Here is a 25,079-nt window from a genome sequence, read left to right as displayed (position 1 = left end):
TTTGTACAAGGTCAAGTTCAGGTCATGTCAGATTACTGGATCTCTGTCCTGCTCTTCTTTCAGAGCAACACCTCCTTCTGCCAGCTTGCAATATATCATGGAAAAACCCGGAAGGGGCGGGGTCAGGTGCCCCCAGGGGTTATTTCTCGGAGTTGCTGGAGGAAAAGGAAAGTACATGGTTAGCCCCAAGGTGGTACCACATACCTTAGAGGAGCCCAGAGGATGATCCACAGATGCACATGACACTGGTCATATCATGGCACTGAGACAGCATTAGTCAAGGTGGCAACTGACTTACTATCAGCTAAAAATACTGACCCTGTTAGTTTCATCACATTCAAGTGCAGCCTTGACACTGTAAATTGTAACATTTTGCTGAATGGAAAGGAGAATTTAGCAGGCATTAGTTTTTGAGATCTTGATTAGATAACATTTGAAGGACAGGTTATAATTTGTTTTCTGTTACTAATACTACTACTAATAATAATAATAGCTGTTGAGAAGATTAAAGTCCATTATGGTATTCCTCAAGGGTTGGTACAGGAACCTTTTCTTTTTTCTCTTTATATACAACCCTTGAAAAATATTGCAGCATCCCAGATGGGATAAGGGCTTGTGGCTGAGGGACTATTGAGTCTAGCGTGGAGGATGAAGAGAGGTGCGAAGGACTGATGTTAGGGAAATGATTGATGCTAGAAAGAAAAAAAAATAGGTGGTACCCTGAATGGAGGAGATAAAAATGGAGGTGGGGGTTTCTAGATGGTTTGGGGGATGACATGAATTTGTGGTATATAAGGGTGAGGTACGAGCTCGTAAGGAGAAGGATTCTCTGTAGGCAACTGGAGTTTTATTTTAGGGCATCTCTCAGGGCCACAACAATATAATAATAAAGAGTTCCTGTTCAATTTCCTTCATTGTTGTTTTATATTTGTGTATTGTTCTTGCACTGTTAAGAGTAAACTGTTCTGCAATCACTTGTTTGTCCTGCTGATTCTTCTTTCCGAACCTGTAATGGGGAGGTTGCTACAATATCATCTGTAAGCATGGTGTACAATTCCATTGCTATGTGGATGACGCACAACATTATCAGAAAGTTAAGTCTGATGAACATTCTTGATTTTCAAGAATTAGCAATTGTAAAATCGATATTAAAACCTGGATGTTAACTAACTTTCTCTTTCTCAATGTTGATGAAATGAGATTTCATTGTTTGGATCCAAGAATGTTTGAAGTAAGCTAAGCTGTTCCACCGTTTGTCTTGATTGCTGTACAGTTGTTTTAAATAACTCTGTTAAAAACCTATGTGTTGTCTTCGATTCAAACCTATCTTTTAAGCCCTGTGTACTTCAGGTCTGTAAAACTGACTTTTTTATCTATGAAATATTACTAAGATCAAGAATATGCTCTAAGTCAAGATGCTGAGAAACTACTGCATGTTTTTATTTTGTCCACACTTGATTATTGTAATGCACTGCTGAGCTGGTGTTCTGCTGAAGTGCTTAATAATCTTAGCTTGGGCAAAATGCCGCTGCCGGAGTTCTTATGAGGACTAAGGAAAGGGAACATATTTGTCCTTTTATAGCTGCCTTGCATTGGTTACCAGTCAAAGTTCGTACAGACTATAAAAATTTACTACTATAAGTTAATTCATTTTCTGGCCCATGGACATTTAATGCATTTATTACGTTTTTATAATGCTTCTCGACCATTAAGATTACTGGATGCTGACCTGTTATATGTGACTCGAGTGAGAAAAATCTCAGCAGGTGAACGAGCACATGAAGAGATTGGCATACATAGGGCCCCTGGAGTACGGTTCATAATGCTAAGGCTTTTGGAGATTTTCAATCTCAATTTAAGACTTATCTTTTTAGTTTGGCTGTTAGTTTTTATTTCTGAACATTTTGTTATGATTATTTTACAGGTCATACTTGTTTCATTGACTTTGATTTCAGGCATATTTTATTGATTTCTTCTGCTGTTAATGTTTTATTTTTTACTCCTAATTTCATCCATCCATCCATCCATTATCCATCCCACTATATCCTAACTACAGGGTCACGGGGATCTGCTGGAGCCAATCCCAGACAACACAGGGCGCAAGGCAGGAAACAAACCCCGGGGAGGGGCACCAGCCCACTGCAGGGCACACACACACACACACACACACACTAGGGACAATTTAGGATCGCCAATGCCCCTTTACCTGCATGTCTTTGGACTGTGGGAGGAAACCGGAGCACCCGGAGGAAACCCATGCAGACACGGGGAGAACATGCAAACTCCATGCAGGGAGGACCCAGGAAACTAACATGGGTCTCCTAACTGCGAGGCAGCAGCACTACCAGTGTGCCACCGTGCCGCTCCTAATCTCATTTTTTGGAAATTACTTATGATATCACATTTTATTTTTAACTATGTTCTCTTATATTACTTAATTGCTTTCAATTTTATATTGAACTTAAGTGCCTTGAGCACAGGAAAGGTGCTATTTAAATAAAATGTATTATTATTATTATTATTGGAACTTGTTTTGTTTGTGTTTATCTGTAAAACTGCCTTGAATAACTTTTAGTTATAGAAGGCGCTATATAAATAAATATGCCTTGCCTTGTCTTTCCTCGTTCACATATAAAGCTCTGTATTGCTCACATGGAATTTATCTTCTTCAGCAATTAACAAGGTGGATTTTTCCACTTATTAAGTTTACCTTTCAGTCTTTATGGCTTTTTTTCAATGCATGTTCTGAGCTCTACATTCATACCTTCACACTTATTTCCTGGACTATTTTCTTTTCTTTTCAAGGAATGTACAAAACACCGGGCAATTGAAGCTGAGCGCAAAAATATCAATCCAGAATGAGTTAGATTAAGGATGGGGAAATACATCTGGTAAAACCCAGTCTATTTTGCATCACTTTTGCAATGGCTTATGGGTAGTTTGAACATGCACAGTGCAGCGCTCTGCCGTTAGTCTAGTCGAATCAAATGAGAATCAGATGAACATTGATACTTAACTGTGGGATTGCACTATTGTTGAACAAGGTACCGTACTTACAGTAGATCTCTTTGGGCAGAAGGACTGAAAATTCAACAAAGGATATTGTTTTAGTACAGAAGTGAAAAGAGCATGACTCAGTGAAAGGATTATGAATAGGTAGAAAGGTTTAACGCAGGAAGAACAAGTGTACGTAACTGACAAACCTCAATCTGTTCCATCATCAACATTGCGCACACAAGCCCACATCAACATGGCAAATGCCTTCATTAGAGAAGACAGACAGATTACTTTGTCTGTTGTTGCTGCACATTTGGATATCAGCTATGGATCTGCACGTGCCATAGTGCATAATGACTTTGGGTACTGTAAATTTTGTGCAAGAACCTTACTGATGTGCACAAGCCAACATGAATTTCAGCAGGTTTAACTCCCTATGAAATCTCACTATGATGAGTTGTTTAACAATGGTGCAATTCTAGAGTGAAGCATCCATGTTCATTTGACTTTAGCTTCAACTGGATTAACGGCAAAGTGCTGAACTGTGCGTATTCAAACTATCCATAAGCCATCACGAACGCGCTGCATTCCATCAGCTTCTATCCATTGCGTTTAATACATAATTTTCAAATTGCCTTCACATTTTCATTTAACCCCATATAACCAATGAAAAAATCTGAAATGTTTCCCTTAGTAGTAACAGAGTGTGTTTCGTTCACATTTATCTCTGTTTTGATTTGTCTTTCCCTGCACTGTACTGAATAAGGCTACTGAGTTTTTTCTCTCTCTACATAAAGTCCGTTTAACTAATTTATTATTAACATTTCTATCTGCATATATAATCATATGCTAACTTAATTTAACTGGTTTTTGAATATATTTTTTATTCAAAAAAAAATAAATTGTACGGATTTAAATAATGCTTCATATATTGCATGACTTTTCCTAAATACTTGGTAAGTAAATTATCTTTGGAAAAACATTTTTCTATATATAGGAATAGGTACCTTCTAAATGATTATAGCAAGCCATTAAAGCCTCTATTTTAAAGTGTTCCTCTTATTCCTACATACAAAACAAAGTATTTGCTAAGGTCTTGCTATATAGCAGTAAGTGACTAATAAGTGTACAATAAGTAGCCCTTTTTAAAGTGTTGCCATTGGTGATTTCATATCTTATTAAAATCGAACAAAGCATTTGTTAAGATCTTGTTACACATCAGTAACTGGCTAGATAGATGTTTCGAAATACTCCGCATAGAAGGCTAATGCAGTAGATGTACTATAGCAAGGCACTAAAACTCTTATTCTAATAATCTTTGTGTAAATTATCTTTATTCTAACATTTGCATTCATGCCTTCATTAAATGTTTCATAATGATAAGCAGTAGAGCAAAAGACCAAAGTGATTAGCCCAGCAATTTAAAGACATGTCAATTTCGGCAAATAAACAGGAAAAGACTTAAGAATGTCCTTAAACTCATTACTCTCTCATGTATGGCATGTGATTTTAAAGCATAAATGTTCTCATTGAATCTGCTAGAATTTCACTACAGCAAAAGTTCATTTATTTTTATTTCACTATAAATTTTTTACCAACTGGCTGATTGATGTCTGCAATGAAATTTACAGAGGAATTAATCATGTTACTCAGGCTTCTGAAAGTTTGTGTTAATTGTAAAAGAGCTTTCTCAGCTAATATTTCCTACTGTGACATTCAGGCTGACCCATTTCCTTCAGTCATTGAGAAGCTCATTTATATATTTAGGTGAAAATTATTATAGACAAGATATACTGTAAATCAGTTTAGGCAATATGAACATACTGTATCAATATGAGTATGTATATATATATATATATATATATATATATATATATATATATATGTGTGTATATATATATATATATATATATATATATATATATATATATATATATATATATATATATATATATATATATATATATATATATATGCTCATGGTGCCTTAAAAATTTGAACAGATGAGAAAATACTTATATGGCTAAACCCATACATGTCATTCTCAAACATGTCTAATTCAGGATCACAGGGGGCCAGAGCCTATCAAAGCAGTACTAGATGCAAGACAAGAAACAGGTACCAGGGTCTACTCATGCACATACCCACACTTACAATCACAATTTAGTGTCTCAAGTTAACTTGACCTGCATGCCTATGAAGATATGAGCAGAAAAAACAAAATACCTGAAAGAAAGACCACCTGAACATGCTTAAAATGTGCACACTCAACACTAACAGTGCTCAGGATTTTTTTCCAGGATGCTAGATCAGTAAAGCAATAGCACATATATGTATTGTTAAGATGAGAGAATGGCAGAGTTCTCAAGAGTTGTCGAGAGTTGGGGTACCATCCCGGTAACCCCCATTTAATGTTTCAACAAAATGAAGTTTAATAAAGCAAAACAAGTGGTCAAAGCCATGGCTCAGAGTGTACCTGGACCAGTTTACTAAGCAGGAACTCAGACACTAAGAGATGCAGGCCCCAAATGAATGGCTACTTCCTGGGAGTATTCAGTGTATACAATGGTTCTCCTGGAAGGGGCTGGACTCCTGGAACTTGAGGGGAAATGAGATCAGGCATCTCCCTGGACTTTCCCTTTAGATCTGAAGATGGAAAGAAAGAAGAAGTTAGCAGCAGGGCACTGTCTGAGTGGAATCATTTACTTTGCAAGAGCCTTAAAGATGTCCCTTAAGCTGTGTGTATGGCAGTATATGATAAGAAATATTGTGGCTAACACTTTGAACAATTTTGTCTTAATGCTAAAGAGCACACCAATGGTATAACATAAAATATCTTCCTTCAGAAAAAGTACTTCTCAGTGAAACATGAGGAAAGTGAGTCAATAGAGGGAGCACCTTATAGTTCTGTATCTCTGAGATGTCCTGACTAATGTCTCAAATATAGCCCTATAACAGAAAAAGCAGCAAAGGAAAATAATTAAATGTACATTCTGTCAGGGATTTCTCCTATTGGGCAATACCTAGTGCACCTTCTGTGCAATGCAGCTTGTGTCAGCCACCACCTAAACTGACCCTCCTTTTGAACCATGGACCCTGATGCTCTACTGTAAACAAAACATTGTTGAACGTTGAACGGCTGGGAAGCCGAGAAAGGGAGCATCGGGGGGCCGAGAGTGTTGGCCCAGCTGAGGACGAGCCGAGGGGCTGCGTCAGGGCCACGCCTCCGCCCTTGTTTTTCTTTTGTTTTGACAGGATCGGGCCCTAGGCTACAGTGTGTCGGCTTGCCGCCGAGGGGTTCCCGTCCTCCCGGAATGGTTCGCTGGTCCCAGGAGGTCTCAGCTAGCGGGGGTGTACTGTGGCAGGTGGCCGGGTGCGGCCCTCAATCAGCCGCCTATATAAGGAGCCGCCGCCCTACAATCAAGGCTGGAGTCGGGTGAGGAGGTGGACGAGGTCAGAGGAGGCGGCAGGAGAGGCCCTGAGTGTTGTGTTAGAAGAGAGAGAAGAAAGTGGCTGCTGGAAGCCTGGACTTTGGGAGTCGGTGGGGGTTTGTGTGGTGCACTTAAGACTTTGTATATAATAGTAGTACTGTGTCAATAAACGTGTGGTGATGGCTTGCAATGTGTCTGCCAGTCTGTGTCTGGGCTGTACCCTTCTACACCATCTTCAGTCTGTTTCTGACAATTTGGTCAGAAACATGCACAAAAATAGCCAGCTGGAGGTCATTTTGAAGGGCTCTGGTAGTGTTCTTCCTGTTCCTCCTCGTGTAAAGGAGCAGATACCGGTCCTTCTGCTGGTTTGATGCTCATCTACAGCCCCGTCCAGCTATCCTTGTGTAACAGTCTGTCTCCTTGTATCTCCTCTATGCTCATGAGACTGTATTGGGAGACTTCTTGTAACGGCACATTTGGGTGTTCCATCCTGGAGGAGCCAGAGTACTGGTGCAACCTGAATTGGCTGTAGGTACTGTCTCATGCTACCAGTAGTGACAAGAACACAAGTAAAACACAAAACTAGAGAATAATCAGTCAGGGAGGATAAGGAGAGAGCAATTGTTTGTGCCATCAATTGTAAAACCATTCCCTTTTTTGGGGTTATTTTGCTGTTGGTTGTGTCTGGTGCACCTGTGGTCACTTTCATTTGTACCAAAGCAGGTGAAGTTGATTCGCAATCGTTTATGCCTCCTAACTGGACAGATGGATGTCCATGAAGATTAACCGACTTTGCGTTAGACTGTGATGATTAAGTGTTGTCTTAATTTTTTAGGGCAATGTAATTGAGAATGGGGATGTTGGATGACTAGTAATCAAAAACAGTACACAAAGACTTAATTAATGTTTTTCTACCACAGTCTGATATAACATCACAAAACTGCTGGAGCTGCATTGATATGTTTAGCATTCTCACAAATGCATCTACCCTTACTTCTAAATAAGGGCCTGAGGTACTTGTACTTTTTCACTTGTGGCAGCTTCAGAGAGCAAGCCATAACCATGACCTCACGTTCTCAGCTATTCCTCATTATACTTAGCTGTGAACTTTGGTGTAACTTGAAGATTTACAGTCAGATGAAGCCAAAAACAATATCCACAGAGAGTAGAGATGTGATGTGACCTTAAGATCCTCTAATTCTTCAGGCTTAAACTACACCACAATAGCAGGTCTATTAAAATCACAAACAGTGAAGGAAGCGAGAAGGACCCCTGGCAGAACCTTAATTCAACTATGGTCTGTCCATTCCAGTACCCCAGGAAGGATGAGGAGTTTGTTTCTTGGAAATTGTAACACAACTTCACATTCCCGTTTTTAAAGACTGGGGCTGTACCTCTGTCTGCAAATACTGAGACTGTGTCAAGACTCCATGAAAAATTAAGAGTGCTAACCAAGACAGCCTCCTAGTATACAGTGCTTCCAAAATTAGATGCTATCATCATCTGTAGCTTTGAAACTACAGGCCCTTTTAACCAGCGCAGTAGCCTCAGCAACCAAAGTGTACAATCCTGACAATTCCATCTCCAAACAGGACATATCTATCTGGTTTAAATGTTCTTCATAAATTCTTCCTCCTCCTGATGAAGTTAAATGTTACCTCATCCTTGCTGAGAACAGCCTGACAGATGTATCGTCTGCCTTTTCTTAAGCAAAAGTGTGCTGCCTAAGAACTCTGTAGTAAGTTTAATGGACAAGCAGACAGCAACAGAGATATCTGGAGGGGCTTAACTGGGAGAAAAGGTCAGCCTGATCTCAATGTGAGTGGTATATTAATATTGGATTGCTATGCTACTGATTTATTTTTCACAACTAACATCATGCTCAAACATAATGTTCCATAAAAGTGTATCTAGTACCAGAGTATTTTACACCAGTTTAATTTGTGGTGACCCTTAACTCTGATATACAGATTGCACTTTATGTGTATATATCAATGTGAACTTTTATAGCCTGGCAACACAGTTGCTAGGAATTTCTCTTGTTCTTACATTCATACACATATCAAGGTAAATACAATTAAATAACACATGACACCATCATCACATTGTAAACAGTAGTAGTGAAAAATATTGCCTAAAACACAAATGTATAAAGCAATATATTAAAGCAGAATTGCACTTTCACCTAGTAATATATCAAGGAAGTCCTTATAATATAAAAATAAAATAATGTTCTGTAAATACTGTATATGTATACTTATGTTGGTTTTGTTTCCAAAGCAATGCGTTTCTGTGGTGATTTATGATATTGCATTCTCATACCATGTTGAGCATATAATTAGCTTTTTTAGATCATATAGTAATGAAGAACTTTTTGATTTTGGCATTCCCTCATGTACACACATTTTCTAGCTTAGGCTAGTACATTTACTATATATATTGTAAATGCCCCAGAAGGCAGATTTGCATCCCACCCAGGACAAAGGTGAATTCCTTACCTGGCCTGGATGCCATAACAGAAGGATGGAATAAATGAGCCCAATACCCAGAGGGGTCGGCTTATGATTCCCATCCTGAATGGGATGCCTGAAGTCTACTGGAACCGTCAAGAGAGGACGAAAAGGAGTAGTTCATCCCCCATTATACAAGGAGGCAGTGTCCCTAATATAGAGTCCCAGCCTGGACACCCACAGGGCTGTATGGCAGTTAGAGTTCGGAAGTGCAACCCTGTAGGGATCCCTGAGGGATGATAGAGGGTGCTGCTGGTGGAAGACCTCCCTGGCTTTCTTATATTCCGGAAGTAATATCACATCATCAGAAGTGCTCCAGGGTCTACCTTAAAAGGAGCCCTCTGCCATAGTTCAGGGAGTCAGAGTCAGAGGTGGAGAGAAGGAGAGAGAGAGAAAGACAGAAAATAAGCAAGCAGGAACTTAAAGTCTTTGTATTGGCTGGATTAATTGTTATTTTGAGCTGTGTGGATTAAAGAATTATTTATTTGAACCCAGAGTTGTGTTGGGTTGTCTGTGTCTGGGGTTTGGGGGGTTGCTATTGCCCCCGACTGGTCACAATATATTACATATTTGTAATATATAATAAAAATATAATGATAATACTAATAAAAAACAATCACATATAATAAGAACATGTGTGGGTAAAGCGAGTGGGAGGATCAAGCTGGTGACACAATTTCTAAACACTCTTTTGTTTATGCCCTTACAATGGAGGAGAAGCAACTTGAAGACACCTAACATCACTTCCACTATGACATCACAAGCCCCGCTTCTTCCTCCACTGACAGTATTTCAATCACTCTCTGATCTGAAGTCGGCTTTCATTTCAGACTTCAGTGCAGCACTCATTAAACCCTGGCTGGAATATGCACAGATTATTAAACATTAAATAGTCCATCATTCAGGACCTCAACCCTTTATGTGCTTTGTATACTTTTGTGTACAGTGGCTTAGTCAGGAGGAGTCTTAGTCCATGTATGATTTCATATATTTAACTGGGCCATAGCAGGAAACAGCAAATTAAAGGATGCATTAAACTGTTGTAGGTAGTAAGCAAGTAGTGTGATCCAATTAGAGTGCATCTTTGTTTATTTCAGAGGTGCTTCAAAATACTGAGATCTCCTTTCTGGTTTCAGCTTTTGTCAGTTTTGCATTATAAGAATGATTGATTTTACTGTATTATAGGAGGGAGGAATGCATTGAGTAAGCTATCTGTATAGCCAGTTTCTTTGTATTTAGGTGTAAAAGCATGCTAGTATTCATCCACATTCACAAGCATCTATTTTTAAAATCATTTCTCAGTCTGCACCATTTTAGACTTACATTCCCTAAGATTGTTTCTGTTTTAGTATGCTATTAAAGCCTGGAATAAGTATAAGTTTCATACAGAATCTTTCATGAATCTTCACTTTTCAGAAATTATGCAATACCTACACTTTATTTTATATACTGTATATCTTTGTACTGAACTCTCTAAATTGGTATCACATCCAGATATATTTTAGTATATAGCTGTTAGGATAATATAAATTATAAAAGATGACACATAAAATGAAAATGTTTCTGTCCAACCTAGGGCTGCTTAGTACCTTCTACACAAAGTTATAGTAGGACTCTGGGGCACGCTTACCACATTCATGGAGGATGTTTCCATTCTAGGCCTTTGTGCAATTCCATTCTGCCATAGTTCTTAGCCTGCTGGTTTCTAAAGTTTAAACAGCTGTCACACATGTGCGCATGGGAGGCAGCTAAAAGAAGGTAATTCCATATCAGGCCAGGGGGTGGCAGGGTGTAGTAAACCTTTCTCTTTTATCTCTGCAGACCAGACACAGAAAACTCTGCCTGATTCTGATGGCGTCACTTCTAGTTCCGGCCCCCAAGAACATCACTTCCGGTTTCCGACCCCCAAAGAATGTCACTTCCGGTTCCTGCTCCAGATGACATCACTTCCGCCGACCAGCCATAAAAGTAACCCAACCACCTCTTTGCAATCAGTTCTGTTGTGGACTCAATCTGTACACCTCTGTGCAAGCAAAACCTCATTTTTGCACCCTGAATCAAGCATATGGATGGCTGCCCCAAACCTCTTTTGGTGTCATGGTCTATTTATTTCACACAGCCAAGGTAATTTTAATCATGTTAGGATGGAAACAATAAGGCCTTTGACTGTCTTAACACACAGTGCTGTGTTTAAAAGTTCCCCCTCTCCATCGTTGAACACCCCATACATTTCTATTCAAGTCAGGGCCACTTTGTGATGAATCTTTCTCTATTGTATCACTAAATATGAAAGCAGTGGAAATTTCCCTGTTGCAATGTTTAATCAAAATTCTGTTCTTCTGTGCATTTTAATGTGTTTATTTCCTATTTATTGAGCATTTTTGAAAAGTGAATTCTCATTATATACATTAGATTAGCAGGAAATTTTAAATTGAATTTTCAAGACAGCATTTTATCCTTTAATGAATTTGATTCATTTTCTTCTTGCATAGTGCACTGGCTCTGGGCACTTACACAGATTTATAAATATAATATGGCAACAGTAAAATTAGTACTTCTAGGAGTTCAGCATTGAAGTGTAAGGCTTGACAGGCTTGTAAACAAACAGTAATATTTTTCTATGCCCATTTAATTTTTTTTCCAGTTATCCTGGGTCCGTTTGTTTAATTTTTGCTGATTGTACCTTAGGGGAATGCCCCAGGGAATTAAATCTAGTATCTTTAAATCAACATTAAAAAATAAAGTGTCTGCTTCCCCAAGCCTCAGGGAACAATCAACATCACTTCATGTCAGAGAGATTACTGCACCTTGTCATGCCCTTGCCTCTATCCTGCAGGCTCAGTCCTAACCTGTAACCTTACCCCTTCATTGTATGAATTAAGATTCATCTGGCCTATGAGAGCTGCAGGCATGATGTAGCTAGGGTTCCATTGATTGATACCTCCCTGAGCTCTGACCTTTTTTCAAGGACCTTTTATTAGAATAAATGTAATTCATCTTGAAGCTGGTCATTAATTGGTCATTTCTATGCTGAGGGCCATGCTGTTGGAAATAAATCATCACTGTGTAAAAACTGCAGGAGAGATTGCTGGTGACAGTTCAGTGTGCTGTCGATATTGGAGGTCTGGCAACCATCCTGAAACAGTGACACAATTTGATTTGCCATATTAAAAAAATGATTTTATTGTAAGCTTAGTACTAGCAACATGTAGCCAAACAGCTCAGCTCAAGACATGGAAGACCCAGATGAATGTCTCACTTTGTCTTAACCAAAGTTTGGAATATTCACTTTTCTACTTCTCAGTGTACATTTGAGCCTGAGAGGTAACAGCTAAGCACGGAATAAAATGACAGGTGGATCACTTTATAATAATTGCTCTGCTTCATGCTTATTTTTTTATTCTTTTCATTACTTTCGCTTCTTTATATTATTTTCTTTATACTTCCACAACTATATCTTGGTAGTATTTTTCACAATGTGAATACACTAATTTGTATTTATATGTAATTTAATGTATTCATTAATTATCAAACCAGGATTGTGGGCGACAGAGTACATTCTGTCAGCATCAAGGACAGGGACAGAAATCAAACCTGAAGAGAACGCCAGTCCATTACTGGGAAATCTTATGCATACACCCTGACACTGAGCCAATTTAGAGCTTTTGACTAACCTAACAAGTCTTTGGGTTGTGGAAGGAAAACCATATGTGTGTCTGTGCAAATTCTGCATAGACCAGGATTTATATCCAGGACTCTAGATATAAATTTTCTTATATGAATTTTTAATATTTAAGCAAGCTATGTAAATGAATGGATTGATGGTAGTGTTATTGTTATGAAAATTTATATTTTATTCATGACTCTTTTTTTGTGACAACATTCAAATCTATATTTAATATTACTGTATAGAGTAATGCATTTATTTTGTTATTTTTAAGAGCTGAATCTGTTTCTGTTTAAATATTCATTTGTTCTAGGGAACACTGCTATTGGAGGTATTACTCAGAACTTGAACCCCAGTAACTTTTAAAACTTGGGTACTTTTTTATGGTGTATGAATGTTTCCAACAAGAGATTAACAGATGAAGACAAATATCTGTGTTACCTGCTATTCCAGAGAGGTTTCTAAGATTATTGCAGAGAGAGAAGTTAAAAAAGTGATGCCAATGTAAACATAGCCAGGAGGAGAAAATATGAAGAAAATGTAAGGCAGGAAATTCTAGCTTTTAATAAGATGTTCTCATTCCTTGTCTAGGATGGTTATAGTATGTTTTAATAGCAGTCAGTTAGATAGCTTAAGAGCCTTAAATTTCATACAATTAAATAATAGTCTTCATTAGATTAGACAACATTTATCATCACACCTCCAATTTCCAGCTTCATAATCATTACTCTGTCTGACACTCTTTTCAGTTCCAAAACACTCTTGACATACTGTTCCTTCAGAATAACCCCTACTCCATTTCTCTTCCCATCCACACCATGATTGAACAATTTGAATCCACCTCCAATCCACCTGGCCTTACTCCCCTTCCCCTCCCCTTCTTGCACGCACAATATACCAACCTTCCTTCTCTCCATCATATCGGCTAACTATCCCCCCTTACCAGTCAAACTGCCAATATTCAAAGTTCCTACTCTAAGTTCCACTGCCTTTACCTTCCTCCTCACCTCTTTCCTGAGGTACTTACTACAATGTTTTTAATTTGTTTATTATTATTACTACTACTATTATAGATAGATAGATAGATAGATAGATAGATAGATAGATAGATAGATAGATAGATAGATAGATAGATAGATAGATAGATAGATAGATAGATAGATAGATAGGGTAGATCTTTACTTGCTCCAGCAGCCACATAAAACCAGTGTGTGAAGCAGTAAAAAAATTGCAAACTCTTCACAAATTCAAGACCCATAACTTTACAAATAATATATTACTCTTATACCAATACGTTTATTATAAGTGGGAAATGTGAAGACTGGCATAATTATACAGTCATATAGCTGTTGACAAATGAGAACCCCAGTAGCACCATTTAACAGACATAGGTGGGAGGATTTAGTGGATAAAGTTGATCTAGGAGAAGATATCATGGGCAGGATGGGCAGAGTTAAGTTGTAATGGCTTCTAATTTTGCCATCATCACCAATGAATCCAGGGTCACTCCACTTATGAAGCTGGCCTTTCTGATCAATTTATTTAGATGATTCACATCTCCAGAGCTGGTGTTTCTCCATCAACATAGTACTTGAATTTTAATTAAGATTTAAAAAGCTCTGACTAATGTGACCCTCTGGTATTGATACTGAGAAACACTGACATAGTTAACCTATGGCCTAAAATGCATTTCATAAGTAGAACCTAGACAAGTGCAGAAGACATGCCAATACATAGTTAATATAGATAGAATAGTATGTAGAGAATATTGTTTTACATATTTGATTATGTTTACAATTTGTATGGTTTGTACAATTCTTTTGTACAATATGATCTTAGACTTACTTGGTCACCAAGTGTTTCTTCAGGTGGGAAATGCAGACTGTATGTTGAAGTTACTTCTCAATAGTTCCTAGGGTTTCTGAAAAAAATTTACATTGCTTGGGGAGTTTTGGAGATACGAGAATCCAATGGTCACATTTATTGTTTACTTCAGTGCATCTTTTCTTATGTTAATTATTTTTTGTTTTATCCTGCAGCACTATTTTGCTTTTTTCTACAAGTGCTTTTCCACCACAGGACCTTTTTTCAAGAACCAGGGACTTTTTAGAAACTCAGGAACATTTTTGGCATTCCAACTGCAGGAACTCAGGCCATTTGTAGTTCCTGGTAGGTAGTTCCTGGTAACCTTCTTAGCTCCTACTCCAGGGTATGTGCTTTTCATTCAACAAGGAACCTTTGTGATTGGGACTTGGGCAATGAATTGTGCTGATTGGTAGCACTGGCACCATCTTACAAATCTGTTAGCAGTTTGAACTTTTGAGAGTTATCAGTGAAGATGTAGCACCACACCTCACATCACATCATAGCCACTTCCCTGGTGTGCCATGCCATGCACTGCATTAAAGCAATAATCTTCCCCCTTTAAGTTGTGATCACTTTGAAGCAATAAGGTGCGAGAGCTTCTGGTGAACTCCAGATCGCATCACACTTCGCACAATATCACTCATCTTTGCACATCACACTTTTTGCATAAATGTTACAGTCCCTGTTGTAGGGTGAGAAGACAATACACAAAAGTGACCAGGGAACACACGTGGCCCAGGGTCTACAACGTACAGGAACTCAGTTTCTGCGATGGAAAAATCACCTTTTGGGCACTACCATTTTGGGATATTTATGCTGATGATTGTTATTTCGATTGTTAATTATTGTTCTTTAAATATTTCACCACTCTTTGTTGGCATGGTTCTATTATCTTCAAGGACATTTACTATGGGTTACACCTCTTGGAGCCAGATAATCTAGATGTCTAAAGTGAAAAATGGAGATGAAAGAGTTAAGACAAAAATGGTCAAATTATCTCCTAAATCAGTGATGCCTCCAAGATGTAAACCTTGACAATAAATATCCCTGCCAGTGCAAAAGTGATATTGTCTGGGAAAACTAGAAATTTTACATCTGAGGTGGTGGAATATCAAAGGAATGAGATTGGGAATAAAACTCCTAGGGTTGGACTTCTTTGTGAAAACAAGGCACAACTAGAAGGGACCAAATGAAAAGCAAATGAAAAGGACAATGTATAGGGATTTTTTTGTACAATATAGGTGCTAAAAACATACTCTAGCAGAACTGTGAAGAACACCTTGATAATCCTTGTCTTACTCTTTTGTTGAAGTCTAACACTTGTATGATTTCCTTTTCCATAATTCTAAAAAATGTTGTTTAATTATTATAAGCAAGAATATTTTTCCAGTCATTCCTTTTTTGGGACCAGTTAATCCAACTGTAGGTTTACAGGAACTGTAGCCAAAATCTGTAGCCGAAATCCTAGTTGAGCTACCAGTCCTATGCAGAAATCTCGCTAGTCTACATGCCTTTGGGACATGGAATGAAAGCCAGAGTTTTCCCAGAAATAACCACACATTGATGGCATATTTTTCTAAATAAATTCAATTCCATGTTTTCTATGTCCGCTTATAAAGTGTGCAGTATTAATTTTTCTGTGTGATGATAGCTAATTGATTCTGGGTTTTAGTTTTCATCACTAAATTCCTGTTTATCTATCTTCCTATCAGGCAATTGGGTGCAGCTGCTTTGAGGAATAAAGCACATAAACTGTCAAAGCAGTACAGCTGGGAAGGCAATTAACCTAAAACATATAAGGGTGTACATCTAATTTGATTTATTTTTTTAAATGAAAACTAACATTTTTGTTTTCTGTAATCACATCCCACAATGCCATATAAGAAAAATTAATGGAGTAAAATGACCTGCAAGGAATTTGAATAATGAGTCTGGGCGGTGACTACTTCTTGGAGAATTGATTCCAGTGTGTGAGCTGACTCGGAAGCAGGCCATCATTTTTCAAAGGTAAATACATCAGACTCATGTACCATTCACACGTAAAATTGCAAAAGCTCCCAGCATTATTGCAGCCGCCTTATGAAAGTGTACAGCTCCCTGGCACTAGCCCACTAAATGTTTGCGTCCTGTGAAGGGTAATACATCACCAGGCATTGCGCCTCTTTTTTGCTGGGTGAACTTTTGGCTTGCTGGACACGTTCTAGATACCGTGTGAGAGCCTTCACAGATGAAATCTTGCAAAGCTCTTAGACAAGAGATGGAATCAGAGCAGCGTGTTTGGTAATGTGGAATCAATCATTGGCTGACCTGAGTGATGGACCTTAAGTGTTATTTTTTAAATGTTGACTCTGTACATTTTTGTTATACTGTACTAAGCTTTCAAGAGGTGCCATTTATTGTAGCTTGCAAAACAGAATCATAACTGTATTTGGCTATTGAATTACATTATATATTGAAGAACACTGAAGCAGCTGTGGCCAAAGGGGAGAAAAAAAGTCAAATTTATAGATAGACAGTGTGGACGACAGCCCGGACACAGACAGGCAGACATCGTATAATCACCCACATCATGTTTATTATACAAGTTTCTATATATAAGGTGCAACACACAACCACCAATCTCCCCAAAAGTCCAGGCCCTCATACAATGCCTCACTCTCTTCAGACCGCCTCTTCTCCTCTCCACCCGAGCTCTGTCCTTCTCCTCACCCGACTCCAGCTCCCGAATGAAGGGAAGCGGCCCCTTTTATGATCACCCGGATGTGCTCTGATAAGCTTCCTCCGGCACTCCCCAGTGTGGTGTAAGTACCGTCTCTGCACCTAGAAGCACTCCGGGTGTCCCTGGTCCTCTTCCCCCCAGCACTTCTGGGTTTGGCGGAAGCACCGAGGCCCAGGGCTCCTCAGGCATCGGGGCACCCCCTGGCGGTGACCACGGGCCCCTACAGGGCTGAGCTTCAAAGCTCTGTACCTGTGGTCCCCAAAGCCACCAGGGCAGTTGCCCCCACGTGGTCTGGGGGTGGCGTAATCCCTCCTCCGGTCCTCCAGGGTGTCCCGGCAGGGTACCACCCCCAGCCACCTGTGACAACAGATAGAGGAGATGTTTGATAGAAAGGTGGATGAATGTGAATATAGATGAATGGGAAGGTAGATGGATTAAAGAACAGTAGGATGGTTCCTTTTCTCACATCTTTTTTCTCTTTTTTGCATGCAATCACAAGTTATTAACAGCTGCCTTTTTCCTGGATATACTAGCTTTTTAAACAACACCTCAAAAAACATTATAGTATTGAATAATTACTATAGCAATACATATTTCAAAAATTGATGTTGAAGTTAAAAAATCAGGACTAAAAGGACTTACTGTGGATGAGCAATGTGTGCTCTTGACTCCTGATAATTAACATTTACTATAATTAATGCAAAAATAGAAAGACATGTAAAAGAACGCTTTATAGGGCAACGTATGAAAATGATTTTATTTGTGTCCACAAATGACTTCCAGGGATTCACTGAAACAATTTAAAAAGCTAAAGCATATACAGTGCACATATTGATTTGAAAGCATAAGCTTCCACCTTAAGGATTTTTTATATAATTCTCCTGTGGTTAATATCAATCACACTGTTGATCACTTCAGCCTCAACATTTTAGTCACACCTAGATTTGTAGTTCTTGTTTTCACAGACATTTCTTAGATTGTGCGTGTGCATACATGCATATTTAAATAAATAATGCATCTCAAAAATTATCCGATAACAAAATGAAACGGACTGTAAAAATCCGGTTTAAATGAGACAGTTACAGCATTTAGTGTTTGACATAAGTCATACCATTTTTGAAGGAGGTTGGGAGAAGTACTGGACCAGTCTGGACCAAAAGCAGTAGAACGTGGGCATGTAACAAGACAAACATAATGCAACCTGTTTGAAAAAGATCCATTTTTTTAAAGTTATTATTACACACTATCTGTGTAAGCCTGTGCTGTAAAAAGCCTGGGCTACTAGAAACCATGGATTCTGGCACTTCAATCAATCAATCGCATTGGTTGTGCATTAGCAGCTAAGCGAGGTTCTCTTTCCTCTGTGGTTTCGTTTTGCCTACATGCTCGCCTTCGTTGTCTATCAGCAGCTAAGTAAGTTTCTCTTTCTTCGGCGGTTTTGTTTTGCCGATGTGCTTGCGTCACTTATTTATTAGCGGCTAAGTGAGTTCATACTGTAGCCTCACACTTTCGGGCTACCTTGCACTTCTGGGCCACCTTTGCACTTCCGTGCCAGACAGACAGACACACATACTTCCACATGTAGACAGTTATATATAAGATATTTCCTCCGACTCACACACAGTGAGCCAGCATGCTAAAATCAACTTTTCTCAATGTTTTGACCATCACAGAATCAAAATCTAAACTTAATTTGATAGCAAATTTTTGACCGAATCATTAAACATCCATTTACAAAGAAGTAAAACAATTTAAGTAATTCTGGCAAAGAATCAAACTGATTATATAGATCTTGAAATCCAGATTTACCACACCCATGATGGTTCAAACAGAGTGGTTTCCCTTTGAATGTTGAATTGAGTACAGAGAAGTGAGAAATCTTTCATAAAAAGAGACACAAGTCCCAGACATCTACAATATGTGGTCTACATTGGCCATCCTACACAAATGAGGGAGCCTTTAATCTGAGACAGGGAGAGATTACCTTTCTTCCATACCAAATATTTTTGTCTTTACTCTTTAATTCATATAACTTCTTTAATAGTTTCTAAACACTCTTCCACCGTGAAAGAAAGCCATTTGTCAGCAACATACTTGACATCTTTTGTCAACAGGAAGTCTCAAACTGCCAGAATTGGCAAAGAGTAAAATCACTGGATGCCCTAATGTTACAGATAAAGGGAACTCCAGACTTAATTCTCTGGTGCTTTCCAATCTCTAAACAAAACTACCTCAGGCAAAGCAACTTTAATCTTAAGGATAACAAAGTCAAGAAGCTTTCTTTCGATTGACAAAATTGTACCCCATTGCACTTTCACATGTTCATCCAGAAAGGAAGCATGCAGTGGTTTCATTCACTAAATGTTGTTACTGTGTCTTTGTGGAAAGCTTTCCCTTTCGTTAGGAACCAGAATGCCCCATTGTGGGTTCTTATTCTCTCTTCTCTGTGAAACATTCTTGAACCATATGACCAAAAACACCATGTGGTTCACAGGCATCCAATTAATTGGTGGCTCTAGTTGTATCAATCATTCAATGTGCCAATAAATCAATCAATGTTAATTTTTGTACTATTGTTAATCACACGTACAAAGTGTGATTTACAAAGAATAGGATGTGTCCAGTGTGATGCCTCCCAATAAACGTGAGTCTCCTTGCCAATACTATTGTCTAAATACCGACAGGGACGGTGTGCTTTAAATCAGCTCTCTTCACATGCTTTTCCACTTGAACTTCACTTTCTGTGCTGTCTAACTTTTCTTATCGTAGGTGTGATTCAGGATTTAGTCGATTGAATCAAGACAGAAGGTTAATACAGGCTTATCCAAAAGTTTTAAATGTCTTTGTTGTAATTTATTTCAAGTTGCAAGATAAAGTTCATATTTCAACTGGATGATCTCAAATATGAACACAAGAGTTATTAAGATTTATCTTTTGTTACAGCCAAGTGATAAAATTAAATCAAAAGAGGGTTTTTATTGTTTGCTTCCCTTCATTAATCCTGATAAAATCATTGTTATTTTGGTGACACAAACAAAGCACTTACTTATGCAGCCCTTAGATAGATGCATTGTTTGAATGGAGAGGGTGGCAGGTCAATGGCAGCTCTGGAACAAGAATCTTCAGGAGCTGTGTGGAAAAATCAAAAGCATTAGAGAATTCTGGACTGGCTATATACTGTACATCTAGAGAGTAAACAGGCATAAAAAGGGCAGAACACTACAGAAAGGATAGAAAACGTTTGTGTGAAAAAATGAGTGGTTGGGTGAAAAAATCATCAGAAACCATTGTAGTTATACACAATGAAAGTTAAACGGAATAATGTACCAGGTGCAGGAGGTTGTGCTGTGGGCTTACTCTAGAGTAGGATTCTGGTTTTCTTTCAAAAACACAGTAATCCAATTAATGGTGTCATCAAGGATCTACATGAAAACTCGGGATAACTAATGGATAGGGGTGATTTTGCAACAAACACTGATGCTGCATGGTGGCAGCATTGTCCAAAAGCAGCATACCCTTTTCTGCTAAACCTCATAATACAAATGTAACTTTAATAATGAACCATGTATATGTTTTTTCCTAAAGGCAGTTAGGAGATATATTTGGTAAAGAACCAGGAGGAAGCTGTAAACCAGAGATGCACAGGGATCAAAAACTTTTTGTGAGAACAAAGGTGAAACAATCACCATATTACTACTTCAACTATGAATTCTGGGTAATGTAGTTTTTCTTCTCACGTACATGCTTATGTTTTTATGTTGCATAAACAACCATACAACAGTTTCACTTTAAAGTGTTATTTAAAATAACTAAACATTTATTTACAAATTATGCAATTATATAAAATCACAACACCCCGGGCCAGAAAGTGACTCTTCAAGAAAGGTATGTTAGTAATACAGGGACATGGCTAGAAGATTCTTAAAAAGAGCATATTTGATCTGTTAAGACCAAACAACCTTTACAGAGTCTGTTGTAAAGTACTTCAAATCCCTTGATTATAGCCACACTAATCTCCCAGTTTGTGTTCTTTCACAGGGTTTCAAAGACATCTTTCAAAGAAAAACAGAATGAGAAGAGCTCATTTTCAGCCAAAGACCTCAAATTTCTTCAGGTCATAATGACTGACTAACTTTGTAATCTCTCCCTTTGTCATCATTAATAGTAGATTCTCACACCTAACCTTGTCTTTTGCTTCTTTAATCTTCCCTGATATTTTTCCCAATTTCCACCTTTTTTATATGTAATCTGTTTTTTTTCCCTTCAATTCATATAACTGTTGATGGCTATGCAGTTGAAACCATCTTTTTTCAGCCCAAGAGTAACATGTACCTTTTTTATCCCCAGATATAAATGATCATCAATGGCTACAGTTAATTGATTTTGAAGTTGGCCGGATGGAGGCAATGTAATTACAGCAAGAGGAGGCAGGAGGACAGCTTCTAATGAAAGGGAGTTGTTTAAAGAGAATGTTTTAATTAAAGATTAGAGAAGCTGCCCTCATAGATTTGCAGTTTTTTTTTTCTTTTTTTGAAGTGTATATTCTAATTAGGCTGTCCTCCTCATCAGGACCACACAATCAGTAAGGTCCCATACTCAATACTTAAAAAATGTACTGTAATGCAAAAGTGACTCTAATAAATATACTGCTTATAGCATGATATGTGATGGGAGCAAGCGCTTCATTGCAAGTTAGATGATCATCTGGCTTATGGCCGTTGCTCTTATTCACTTTCACATGCAACATTTATCTATAATAACACTTTTCTACAGCAATGACCATCCCGGGACAATCTATACATTCAGATACACTGGAAAATGTTTGCATATACCTTTTATAGCTAGAGGTCGGGCAGCTAAAGTGACATACTCAGATTCACACAACTGGTTAGAGATGAGAATGGAACTGGCAGTCTTCCGGTTTAGAGTGCAGGGGATTTATGTATAAAACTTCCTTATTCTCTGAAACATGCATAAGCCAACTGTTATGCAAACACCATGATTTATTAAACATGAACTTGGCGTGAAGATTGGTTTATATTACAGAAATGTTTGACAATGTAAGTCCTATGTAGACATTTTGGTGTTGCCATTTTATCAACTCCAGTCACAGCAGGACAATGAAATGAACTTCAATGAATGAAATTAATTTCAATGATGCATCAGTCCCATTCCTATGATCTTGAACTAATTATCCATCCATCCATTTTCCAACCCGCTGAATCCGAACACAGGGTCACGGGGGTCTGCTGGAGCCAATCCCAGCCAACACAGGGCACAAGGCAGGAACCAATCCCGGGCAGGGTGCCAACCCACCGCACAACTAATTATCCATCCATCCATTTTCTAAACCCACTTTATCCTAAGCAGTGTCATATTACAGTTAGTCAACATGTTCTCTCAGTAAAGTTGTCTTCAATGTTGGTAATAACGCCTAATGCATCCATTTAATGTAAATTGCCTTAGAGTGTATCTATTTTGTCTATAAACAGGATATGCTGTGTGTTGTATGCCATATTTGGCAATGACAGTGTTACCAAGAAGCCAATCACCACACACAGAATGACCCTGAAATCTGCTTTCCACGCTACTATTTGATAAAATAAAGGAATCATGGAGTGAACCTTGCAACAACATTAGTCTGACACATCTGAGCATCACATAATATTTGTATATTAATTGAATGAAAGAGCTTTCTGTTTACAAAAGCAAATTCATTCTGTGATGATGGCTTTATTAAAACATGTATGCAGTCATTTGCATTGATTATGTTAGGAAAACCAGTATTTGCTACAAACTGTCTTTTTATCTCAACTTGCTTACCTGACGGTAAAGAAACAGGACTTATTTGGGTGCTGTCTTAATTATATCATCTCATTCAGATGGCATGACACAGCTCAGCGATGACTGTGAGATTCCTGACCAGTCACCCAGTTTACGTTAAAAAGTGGCTTTCACTAAATACCCTACAGTTGTTAAAACCTATAAGGAACAGAGATTGCATGATTTCTGTGCAACGGTCTCTATAATTTAAGTTCCAATTCCACACTTAATGGAGAATGGCTCTAGGAAGTCTAAAAGATTTGTTCACACTTCTATTTGCTTTGCTTCGAATCAGAAGATGACTAGTTATTGTCAAATTCTATTTAGCTCAAATTGCATTTCACACATCAAAGTTTAATTTGTACCAGACATAACAATAAAAACCCACAGGTGTGTCCTGGACTTCACTTATTGGGCAGAAACAGTTTTGTGTCTGGGAAAAATTGCAATGAAAATTTGAGTTGCATTTGCACACTGGCACATTTGCAAAGACTGTGTGGTTTGTTTACCATTCAGGGTTTTGTGAGCAGAATGTTGTTTATCTGGTAACATGAAAATGCATTATATTGCATGCTAGGAAAATAATTTTTCTGGCAAATCTTTGGTAATCTCTGCTGGGGCATACAGTGATGTCCCTCAATTTCATTTAGACAATATCAGGTGAATTTGTTTTTACCACATGATGTTGCATATTTACTCTCGAACAGCCTAAATTTCAACTCTATTTAGATTATCTCAAATCACATTGTGGTATAGTTGGTCAGCTAATTCAAAAATATGGCCAGTTTTAAATCTAGGTAGCTGTGTCAGTCTCCGTGGGCGTGATTGCACAAACCGCGGGGAATTAATGAGGTAATCGGGAGCGAGATGCACTTGCACATGCGGGTGTGGTCGTCCTCAATTGCTTCATTGGCTTCCTGCAGCGTGTCTTTAAGGTGTGCGCCCATGGATCCATATAAGTACGGGCCGGCACAGGAAGATTGGGAGGAGAAAAGGAAAAAAAAAGATTGGGAGAAGGAGAAGGACGTGAAAGGCAGTTTTGTTAAGATGATCTAGCTACGGGGAAGGAGAAAGCAGTACGAGTTGGATCCCCGCGAAGGCCATGGCGCTCTAGGGGCTAGTTCGCCCCACTGAATATTTCGATGGAGTGGGACGAACAAGGCAGATGACCTCCCTAGGCATCCAAGGCATGACTGAGTGAGCACGAAGGAAGATGGGAGGAGAGCTGACATTGGACAGTCTGGCTGCACAGTTTGGAGGCAGCCAAGGCGGGGGTCGGCAGAAAGGATTTCGTGGCTGCTGAGTCTACACGAGTGATGGGTGAGCCGGGGAGACAAAGGAGATGTCCTGAGATCAGGAGGAGTTAGAGACTGCATTTTAACCTCTGATTTTTAACAGATTTATTTATTATGGATTTTTATCCCCACTTTTTACTTGGTTTTTATGGATTTATTTATGTACTGTTTTTTAGAACACAGCACTGTGGATACTTTTTGTTTTGTTTTTGACTGTTTTTAATAAAAGCACCTGAGCACTTTCCACCATCCCTTTGCTTCATCTGAGATTTGTCCCCTTTTGTCAGCTCATCTCGGCCATAACTATCGACAGTGTTGGTTTCTAGAGGCACCCATATGGAAGTGGGAGTCTAGAGGGGACTGGCATCATCACACATATGTCTACTTTCTTTAAGTCTTTACATTTTTTTATAATAATGTTCACTTGGGAACATTTGATTCTCATTTAGTAAACAGTATGAAAGTTAATGAGCCACTTGTGTCTGTTTTATGCCAGAAGTGCAATTGCATTGGGAAGACACCCCATCTGTGTGCATCACTCTTGCAGTTTAAGTTTCTGGGGTTTGATAATCAGCCACAAAGAGCATTTGCGTCTCACCAACTCTGTTTGTGATTGGTTTAATCTACCTAATAGCAACTGAATCTGAAGCCTTTTTTTTTGTTAACATGGTCAACGTCTATTCAATCTGACCATGACAGAGAGAAAAAGAGGCTCTGTGGCAGAATCAGGAGCTAGTATAGAACTGATTGACTGGTACTTGTGTCAACTGT

The sequence above is a fragment of the Erpetoichthys calabaricus genome, chromosome 1 (assembly GCF_900747795.2).
Source record: "Erpetoichthys calabaricus chromosome 1, fErpCal1.3, whole genome shotgun sequence".
Classification (NCBI taxonomy): domain Eukaryota; kingdom Metazoa; phylum Chordata; class Cladistia; order Polypteriformes; family Polypteridae; genus Erpetoichthys; species Erpetoichthys calabaricus.
Note: the sequence above shows the minus strand (reverse complement) of the source record.